The sequence below is a fragment of the Mus caroli genome, chromosome X (genome assembly GCF_900094665.2).
Source record: "Mus caroli chromosome X, CAROLI_EIJ_v1.1, whole genome shotgun sequence".
In the NCBI taxonomy this organism is placed as follows: Eukaryota; Metazoa; Chordata; class Mammalia; order Rodentia; family Muridae; genus Mus; species Mus caroli.
The window spans coordinates 146726283-146737068 of NC_034589.1; positions in this window are offsets into that span (position 1 = coordinate 146726283).

A 10786-nucleotide genomic window follows, 5' to 3' on the forward strand; every position below is an offset into this window, starting at 1 on the left:
CCCCAGTACAGGGGAACGCCAGGGCCAAAAAAATGGGAATGGGTGGGTAGGGAAGTAGGGGGGAGGGTATGGGGGACTTTTGGGATAGCATTGGAAACGTAATTGAGGAAAATACATAATAAAAAATATTTAAAAAAATTTTAAATACTTGCAGATGTAAATACATATCCATTATTCTACAATAAAGCTATATTTCATGACTTTCAAAAAAAGAATATCAATGTACACATATTCTTTGAAATTTGCTTTCAATTCCTTGCACATAGAAGTGCTGTACCTTATGTCACTCATATTTTTCTTGTTTTTGAGAGCCAGCATATTCTTTTCCATAGCATCTGCCCAAATTCATATCTGCCAAAATATGAGAGGTTTCTAACTACATTCTTGTTGTTTTTTTATTTGTTTGTTTGTTTGATGCATAGTACTTCTATGTAGCCCTAGCTGTCCTGAAACTTGTATGTAGACCAGGCTGCCTTGGTACTTGAAGATCTGCTTATATCTGCCTCCTGGAATTAAGGATGTGCACCACTATGCTTGGCTTCTAATTACATCTTTAAAAACACATGCTATTATCAATTTTGTGTTAATACATATCTTTATAAGTATGAGCTGATATGCTATTTTGTGTTAGTATGTGTTAGTTATACAAAGCCATGTGCTTCTCTGTAATTTTTATAAATGTTGTAATTTTCATATATAATACATTTTGTTTATATTTATATTTTATTCACCGACTCTTTTCCTTCTCACCATACTTGCACGTACTATACAACTTCCCAATACACCCACATTAACTTTATATCCTATAAAACAACCTAGAATCCATGTATAAGAAATAATAATATGTGATACATCTTTCCGGGCATGGCATAATTCACTTAACATAACAACCTCTATTCAGGACATATTTTCATTGTGGTTTTGATTTATATTTATATTTCTCTGAATATTAGTCTTTTAATATAAACAATGGCTACTTCTGTAGCTTCTTTTGGTAAAGTGTCTAGTCAAGTCTTTGCTCATGATTTAATTAAGTTGTTTTGTCATTGTGTGTTGTAGGAGTTCTTTCTCTATTTCATATATTAACTTAATTATCAGACATGCATGTAATTAGCAAATATGTCTTCTATTATATCAATTGCCTTTCTACTTCTGTATTGTGTCCTTTGATGCACACAAGTTAATTTTGTTGTAGTCCTAAAAATAATTTTGATGTTAAAATTCTGCACATACTTAAAATGTAATATTTTTTCCCAGAGCACACAGCTGAGAATAAGGAGCTTCCAAGAAGCAACAAAATAGTAGGAAAACAATATGTTTATACTTAAAAGAATCCCACAAGTAGTGAGGCATGCTTGTCCATACTTGTAATCATAGTATTAAAAGGGAATATTTAGAAAAATTGCAAGTTTTAGGTCAACTTGGGTAAGAAGACGCCATTGTCTAAACAGACACACAAAATAAAAACTTCCAGGAATTCAGAATATCACAAATTCAAGAATGAGAAGCAGTGTGCTTCAGAAAACTATGTGATCCTTGCTATAGGATGGTTAAGGTGATGTTATGCAGCATTTTTATTATTAAAAAAGAATCAAGAAAAACTACATTCAAGAATATTCTAACTCAAATGTGAGCCTTTAATGCAAGACAGAAGAGAACCAAGTAAATCTTGGCAATTGGAGTAGTGTCTCACATACTGTTGTCAGAAGTTTTGTGATATAGAGTTAATTGTTCTCTATTGTCTAATTATGCTCCTTGGCTCACAGAAATACATTTATACCAGTCATATCAGTATGGATATATTTACAGTATTTTTGTCAGAATATTTTTTTAAAAATGTTCATTGTAGTAAAGGGACGGTTTGGAGAGGGACAAAAGGTATTGACAAAAGTGCATTTAGCTGAAGAATTTATCTCATACTGTGAATAGTCAGTAATTGTCAGGTAAAATGGAGCTGACTTAGCCTCATTAAAAACTGCAATACAGCCAATAAAAAATAAAAATCAAAGTCACATAGTAACATTTAGAAAATAAAGATTGTTTTTTAGTATCCCATCTTCCATGGTAAAAAAAAATAAGTTAATAACTTAATTTTATAAAGTATTAGAATGTAAATTATCCAAGGGGGTATTTGTGTACTCATTTATTTTACAAATTCAGGTTCCTTGAGTAAAGTCTAGGTCTTCTGACAACGTGGCCAAACTATCTGCTTTTCACCAGACAATATGCTTTGCAAGTAACTACTGTACAAATAAAAATTTGAGAGCAACTGATTTAGAATATTGGAAGTGAACACCAGAAAAACACGAAAACTGAAAAGTACTCTTTCAGCTTACTTTTTATATCAGTATACAATAACTTGGAAATAATTTTTTAAAAAATCACACACCATAATTATCTAGACCCAAAGACTATGCAAAGTAATGAACTTGTAAATAGTAAGATGATAATATATCTTTTGTAAAAAGCAAACAACCATAACTTAAAAAGCCTTTCTACATATACTCTACCACAGTAAGCAGACATTCTTTGAAAACTTGACTTAAGACTCCAATTAAAAGTTTGTAGAGTTAGCATCTAGAAATCATGTTTCCTATAGAGGCAAGCATACGATTATAGAGGCTGGAAAGGTACCTGAAATAACATATAGAGAATCTCATATATATTCAGTTGTATTTAAAAATCTAGGATAAAAATTGAACATAAATATGTGTGGCATCAGACAAGGCAGAGGCTTTTTCTGTTTTACTTTGTCTTTTTTTTTCTTTCTTTTTTTCTATTAGATATTTTCTTTATATACATTTCAAATGCTATCCAGAAAGTTCCCTATACCCTCCCTCCACCCTGCTCCCCTACCCACCCACTCCCACTTCTTGGCCCTGGCATTCCCCTATACTGGGGCATATAAAGTTTGCAAGACCAAGGGGCCTCTCTTCCCAGTAATGGCTGACTAGACCATCTTCTGCTACATATGCAGCTAGAGACATGAGCTCTGGGGGTACTGGTTAGTTCATATTGTTGTTCCACCTATAAGGTTGCAGACCCCTTCTGTTTGCAATACTCAGGAAACATGTCACTCTGGGTGGATATATTAGGTTGGCTTCATGTCAAATCAATGTTCTTGTGCCTTGTGGCACAAAGTGGAAAGAGTGATTCAGTGTGTTCCTAAGCTGACACAAAGAGGAGTAGTCACTAAGACTCCTCTATGACATTTACTTGTTTTGCCAATACGATGTGAACTGAGGACACTCTTTCATGTTTTCTAACATTCATACACAAGCTAATACACATAAGTAATCTACCCAATATTATGTCAATTCTTATGAATGGGTCCATCTGATGCAATAAAAAGAATTTTTTACATAGAATAAAGTAAAGTCATGATCTGGAAAGTGATCTAAATTTTTTTTGATGCAGTGACTATGCACTATTATTTTTTAATTTTTAGGAGACACTGAATAGATTTGAGTTCTAATTTTGTCATCTGCACTACAAAATTAATGGTATTCACTTTATAATTTGATTGTGAGGATTCTATTAGTCATTGTCTCTAATGTTCTTAGTACTATGCCTCCTAGATACCCCAAGAAATCAATATTACTATAATAAGAATTGATGTTAGCTAACTTTTATCATAATTATTCAACAATTAGTACCCATTATCACAATTTTATACATGTATATTTGTCCAATAATTTTTGGTGTTTGTATATATATATATATACACACTGAAATATTATTTTAAATAAGTATAATATAGCAGTAAATATAACATAGTAAAATATAATTATTATGTTCTTCAAGTAATAATTTATTATTATGAACAGACTAGAGAGGAAGACATGTGTTAGTCTAATATGACAAGATCCATTCACAGATGATATGAGTCAACTTTGGAATGCAAGCATTCCCTAGAATGCTTTTGAACGTAAGCAATGACCAATGTGTGGGAACAGTGTGTAAGACACTTAAACATAAAAGACTGTGACTGCCAAGTTCTCTTCTAGCTATGGACCCCATATTTCTATTTCCTGTGATATTAGCAATGTATTCCTCATCACTCATCAAGACCACAAAAGGGTTGGAAAACTTCACTTTGAAACCTTACCAGGGAAGAGCTGGAACAACAATACCCACAAGACTCAATTTTGATCTAATTGGTGACAGTTAACCTCCCTGGGGTGCCTTAAATGCCAACTATAGCTTGATCTGTTCTCTTTCAATTGGAAATTAGTTGTGTTTAGTTCCTTTTCCAAGCTAAAGCTTTTCAAGCATTTATATGTAGATGAAATACAGCTCTATTGCTATGAGAAAATGAGTCAAAGCCCCACCCACACAATAATCATTCCTCTCCTGTTCTGGTTGAAATTAGCTGGAAGACAAAACAGCAAAATATTGAACAAGAAAACAAATTCAAAGCTAAGCAACCTTGAGGTTGTTGTTGTAGTTCCTCATTTTACCAGAGACAGAATGGATGATGAAATACTAATTTGCATTTCGATTAAGAAGTGCAGAAATGCATCAAAATGTTAACATGAAGCTAATTAACACTTAGGTGGTTTATAGTTTCACAGAAAGACATAATTTTCATTTTCATAACAAACAAAACATCAGTTATAATTTTGGCTAACTTATTCCCATATTTTAGACCATTTATTACAACAACATTTTCAGAGCAAGTTTATATTTATTGAATCATTTTGTGGGTACTAAGTTCAAATGGGTAATCTCTAGCACTGGTTCTCTAGACCTGAGAGTGGTCTAGTACTTAAGAATTGAGACATCAACAAACAAACAAAGAAAAGAATCAAGACTTTGGTTTTAGTTTTGATAGTGCTACATACTATCTGTGTATGTACTACTAGCCTTAAATAATGTCTTCAAAGTCCCTTAGCCTCAGTTATTTAACGTTCAAAAGGGGGGAAGTACCTGTTTAACAGTGTTGTTGTAAGTATGTAAAGATGAGATTATATAAAATCTAACATGTATGAAGTTAAGTATTTCTTTGTCACTTACTGAACAAATTATTCCACCTCAGCCTCAGTTGTTTTTATATATTAAGTAGTGGTAATAATTTTGTCATCTATATAAGTTACCATAATGAATATATAAATCACACACTCACACGCGCGCGCGCGCACACACACACACACACACACACACACACACACACACACACACACACACTGTGTCCCCACCAATAGAATCATCTATGAAAGGCTTGGTTTCTAGCCGGGGATACTACTTTAAAAGGTTCTAGAATACTTTTGGGTAGAGACTAGCTAAAGGAAAAAAAATTACTGTGAGTTCTCTTGGGAGTGACATCTTGTCCCTATACTTTTTCTATCTTCTCTCTATTTCATATCTGCTGGAAAAGGGAGCAGCATTTGTAACATGATGCTCTTTCCATGATGTTCTGCCTAACCTTGTGCCAGAATCAATAGAACTGATGACTACATTGTAAATAAAGCCTTTGAAATTATGAAAGTAATCATTTCTTTCTTAAGCTGTTTGAGTGAAGTATTTTGTCAAAAGTTTGATGAATACACCATAAGTATTAGAGATGCTGAGAAACAACTTCTCCAGAATGGTCTCCAAGATGTTTTCTTAATTACAGGCAGTTTTGTTTGGTGTTGAAATCAGAAGATGATGGAAGACAAGTGAATTTAAGTAGATATAAATGTTTTTGGGGAACAGCCTGGTCGAAGACATCAGGCTGTTTCAATAGTACCCAACATCAGGTAATTATTCTCATTCTGAACCCTAGAGGACTCACTAAGTCAGACAAAGTCATTCAAGCTTAATATTTAAAAAATATCTTTGTAAAATCTAATGCCCCCACTCCCTTTTTTTGTTTCTTTAAGACAGTGTTTCTCTGTGTAGCACTGGCTATCCTGGAACTCACTCTACAAACCAGTTAAGGCTGGCCTTAAACTCAGAGATCTACCTGCCTCTGTATCCCAAATGTTAGAATGAGGGCATTTACTATCACCACACAGCTTCAAAGCCCCTTTAAAACCAATATAGTATATTCTGAGGCAAGTTTGCAAAATAAATATAAGACAATACCCAAACTCGGCAGTTACAAAATGATCTAATACTTCTTAGCCCTCAGAATGGTTTGTAGGAATCAAAAACTACCTTAGTAGAAAACCAATTCTCATCTGTTTCAAGAATTAGAAACACTGAAGCTGATTCAAGCAGACAGGGAGATTTCTGAATGGACATAACAGACCTCTCATTAACTTCGTAAAGTTGGGGGACAAATAAATGCAGAACCACTCCATAGGAACCAGAACCTGAAAATTATAGATCAAAATATTCTGCATATCTCCTCCAAAGCCAAACAATCAATATGTTTTTCCTTTGGATAGTCAGTCCTTTGCATGCTTCTGAATATAGACCAGCTGTCATAATTCTTGGTTGTTTTTAAACATCAGTATGTGCTTATGACTTAATTATTAAGATATTGACTCTGGTTTTGATTTTATGTTTCCTTTTTGTTCAAGAGTCTATCATTTCTGAATGAATTCAACATTCAGGGTCTCAATTATCATTATCAAGAAAATATTACACTAATTTGCCCTAGATCATGAATCCATCTATTGTCAGATTATATAGAGAAAAGGAATTGGGTCATGAGACATACTAACTTAAGGATTAAGTAGTAAGAAAATGGTTAATGAAACAAAATATTCTTTTGGGATTTTGGTTCCTTATCAGGACAACATGAGCTATGAAACATGTAACCAGAGATTTTGTCTCACTCATAATGGTCCTCCAGATCTTGTTACATAGTAGGTATACAAACAAGTTGTGTCAGTTCAAGTTCATCAAAACAGAACACACACACACACACACACACACACACACACACACACACACACTCACCGTAGCTTCCTGGAAATCAATCTTCCACTAGCAGACTTCAGATGAACTCTTAGCTCTGCCTGTACCATACCAGCCTGGATGCTGCCATGCTCCCACTTTGATGGTAATGGACTGAACCTCTGAACCTGTAAGCCAGCCCCAATTAAATGTTGTTCTTTGTAAGTGTTGCCTTGGTCATGGGGTCTGTTCACATGTCTTCACCTGTGTCTACCTGTGCTCTCTTCAAAAATTCTCACAATAAAGTATCTCTCTCTCTCTCTCTCTCTCTCTCTCTCTCTCTCTCTCTCTCCCACACACACACACACACACACACACACACACTGCTCCCTCCAGTAGCTTACTTATCCCCCCTCACGTCTCATGACAGTTGGGCATATCCTATTCTATCAAATGTTTCTTTGTTTCACTTTGTTATTCAATTAGATATCACTTTCAAATATGGCTGCTTTGTTCAACAAATTAACTTTACCTTCATTGTTTAGAATTAAAGATATGTACTAAAGGCATGGATGTAGCCATGTTGCTGGATTAAAATCCCTCTACACAAAGGCCTCAGAATATAGTAGGAGAATTTTTAAACATCTGCCCCGGCTCAAAAAGACAGATTTGTTCTTCCTCTGTCTTTTGTTCTCTTCTGGTCCTTAACAGATAAGATGATGTCTGTCCAAATAAGTGAAGACAGGTCTTCTTCACTCACTCTATCAACTAAAATGGTAATGTCTTTTAGAAACATTGCTATAAGTCACAATGTAAAATGATGCTTTATTAGCTATTTGTTTATTCTTCTCCTCATCAAGTTGACACACAAAATAACCACAAGTCATACAATTGTTTACTGCACTGACATTTTAAAAGTGGGCTGCATATAAAATTGCTCCATCTCTTTACTACACTTCATGACATAGGTATGCAGTTCAACCAACTGCCCAAGCCAAGTCTATAAATTATTTACTATTTCTTGTTTGAAAGGAGTGTCTCATATGGTTTAGAAGGTCCAACTTTTAAATTCTTTTTGGAGTATAGTCCCAATTTTATGTCCACAGCTATGATTTTCTATTTAAATGGATTAATCCTTAAGAATAGTCTTTGTACTTAAACAGAAAATCATTTAATTACTTATCCATTTTGTACAGTTTCCCCTTCACAACTGACCTATGGTCAAAATATTTTTATGGGCCAGAAAAATCAAGTCTATTTTATTATTTAATGCATTCTTCAGATTTATTTGGCAAAATTATTACTAATATTGATTTTTTTCTAAGTTGAAAACTTGAATTTAAATGATTTAAATATGTTAAACAATTTATTGTTATTTCTGTCTTCTGTAGATTATGTACCACTTGTTGTTCAACTATTTTTCTGATTATATGGCTACTTTGGACCCTCTATAATGAACAGATTTTGAGGCCTTTAGAATGATGGAGATTTGAAAACATCAAAACCTGTCATTAACTTCATCTAATTGCAAGGGAATAACACGAGCCGTGATCTTTAGAGCCCAGTGTATTTTAAACATCCAAGATGTAAGTTGCCTTTCTTGAGTTCCATCACTTTTACTCACATAGATCCTATTATCTAATTACAATTTAGAAAACACTTTTCTTATTTTAACCTGACAACTGAAGCACCTATTCATTTTTCCTATAAAGCTTGGCACATTTTCAGTCTTAGGAAAGAAAATTCATTTCTAAAGAATCTTGCACTGACAATTTTGAACATTTTGAGTATTGTGCTACCAGATGTTTAAACTTTTTTTCCACTTAATTGAACATTAAACCACTTACAGTCCAGACTTGCTAACAGCAACATTGTAGTATGCTTTTTGCTAGAGTACATTTTATCTGCATGAATTCTGAATAATATATTTTATGCAACTAGATGGAAAAAAAAATCTTGCTTTCTTTAACTTTCACCCTGGCTACCATATGGTTACAATCATCCTGAGGTTCTTTGGTGGGTGACTTAATTCAATGTCTGCCTTGACATGTGCTTTTAGAACTCTTCTAGAATGTCTATCTCACGGCAAGATCTAAATCTCTTTCCTCTCTTCATAGCTCTATGCATATAAAGCAACTAATATTTAGAGTGCATTTCCGTACCAGCAGTTCCCACGGGTTACGGACTTAAATCACATCTTGCCATCTGAGGATCTGCAAGGTGCTCCTTGATTTGTCAACCAAACATGATTAGTTAACACAAATAACACAGAATTTTAAAAGTAGAGAGGCTGTTGGAATCAGACTCCATTTGCCAATTCTTTTAGCACTTTTTAAAAGTAAGATGTTCCTGTCTACTGCACTCAGACAGAGGCCTTTTTTTTTTAATCTCAAGAACTTGCTAGCAAATTTTTTAGTCTTGTTAACAGATGATAGCAATGACATGTATCTGAAACCTAGATTCTTTTGCACATCCATGCCATTAGTTTTTTTAATTAATGTTTTATAATTATACTGCTAATATATGTCTATTGTATTTCTACATGTGTACCATATATATATATATATATATATATATATATATATATATATATATGGAAGATATATAAAAGAGTAAGAAGGAAGTAATAATTTTAATACCTATAGACAAGTAATACTAACCTTTTATTCTAAAGTGTCATTTTTAACTTATAACATTGTTTCATAAATATATTCCCCAGAAGGAATATTTTAAAACAGTTGAGCCCTGATGGAGATGGTATTTTTCAAAAATGAATCTTTGTGGTTTTGTTTTGAGAGACAAAACTTTTACAACTAGAGCCCGTTACCTTAAATTACAAGTAAATTATACATTGTAGGAAAGATTTAAAGCACACCATGGTGGATTACTTGCCTTGCCATGGCTGAACAGGTTTAGTTCCTCTCTGCATTGGCTACTTCTGTCACAGATCCATCAGACATGGTTTTTCATACTTTTTCCATGAGCTCTTGATAAATGATGAAGCCTACTATTCAATTTCTTAGAATGTTTTAGAATATATAAAGTAAATATCTTATGATTTAAAAGGAAACCAATTATACTGAAGTATACTTATCAAGATTTTTAGAAATAAGTTTATAGCACAGAGATACAGTTTCTTTATTAATACATTACAAGCCCAGGTCTAGGAGTAGGCTGCAAACTGTCAGGCTCAGTGCAATGATAAGCCTACCAGTCGGAAAAACCTCTAGCAACTATTCTATGTTATAAAATAGAAGCAGGGGGAGGGGGGATTGGATAGGGGAGGTTTGGAAGGGAAATCAGGAAAGGGGATAACATTTGAAATGTAAATAAACAAAATATCCAAAAAATTCTGAGTTCTGATGATAACGAAGTCACGGATAATAAATAATAATAATAATAATAATAATAATAATAATAATAATAATAAGTGTTACTATGCATTATTGTCTATATGCATATTTAAAGAAAACACTGAATTTCATCTAGTTGTGTGTAAAATTTTTTTATCACCTTTATATTTGTGAAAAGCCTCATCCACAGGTTCCTGATGGCAAACAGAGACTTGATCTCAAAGTTCTAGTAGCTTAGGCGAAGTATAAAGCATGTTCCTTGTTTTTTTTTTTTTGTTTGTTTGTTTGTTGTTGATCCAGAGTATCTCTGGGTAGCCCTGGTTGTTCTGGAACTCTCTCTCTGTAAACCAGGTTGACCTCGAGCTCAGAGATTTGGCTGCCTCCAGAAGGATGAGAAAAGAAATTCCTACTAAGCCACCCAGAATGTGGTAGGTTGTTATGGCAGCTCTAGAAAATTAATACATTCCTGAAGATTCCTCTAGGAGTAGAGCCACTCCATTGAGAGTGCTACCTTCTGGCTGATTGGAAAGAAACAATTAAAGTCCTGGCTGTGGCTCATCCGGCCGGATCAGCGCCGGGGTAGCAGGAGCACAGGGTTGCCTGAC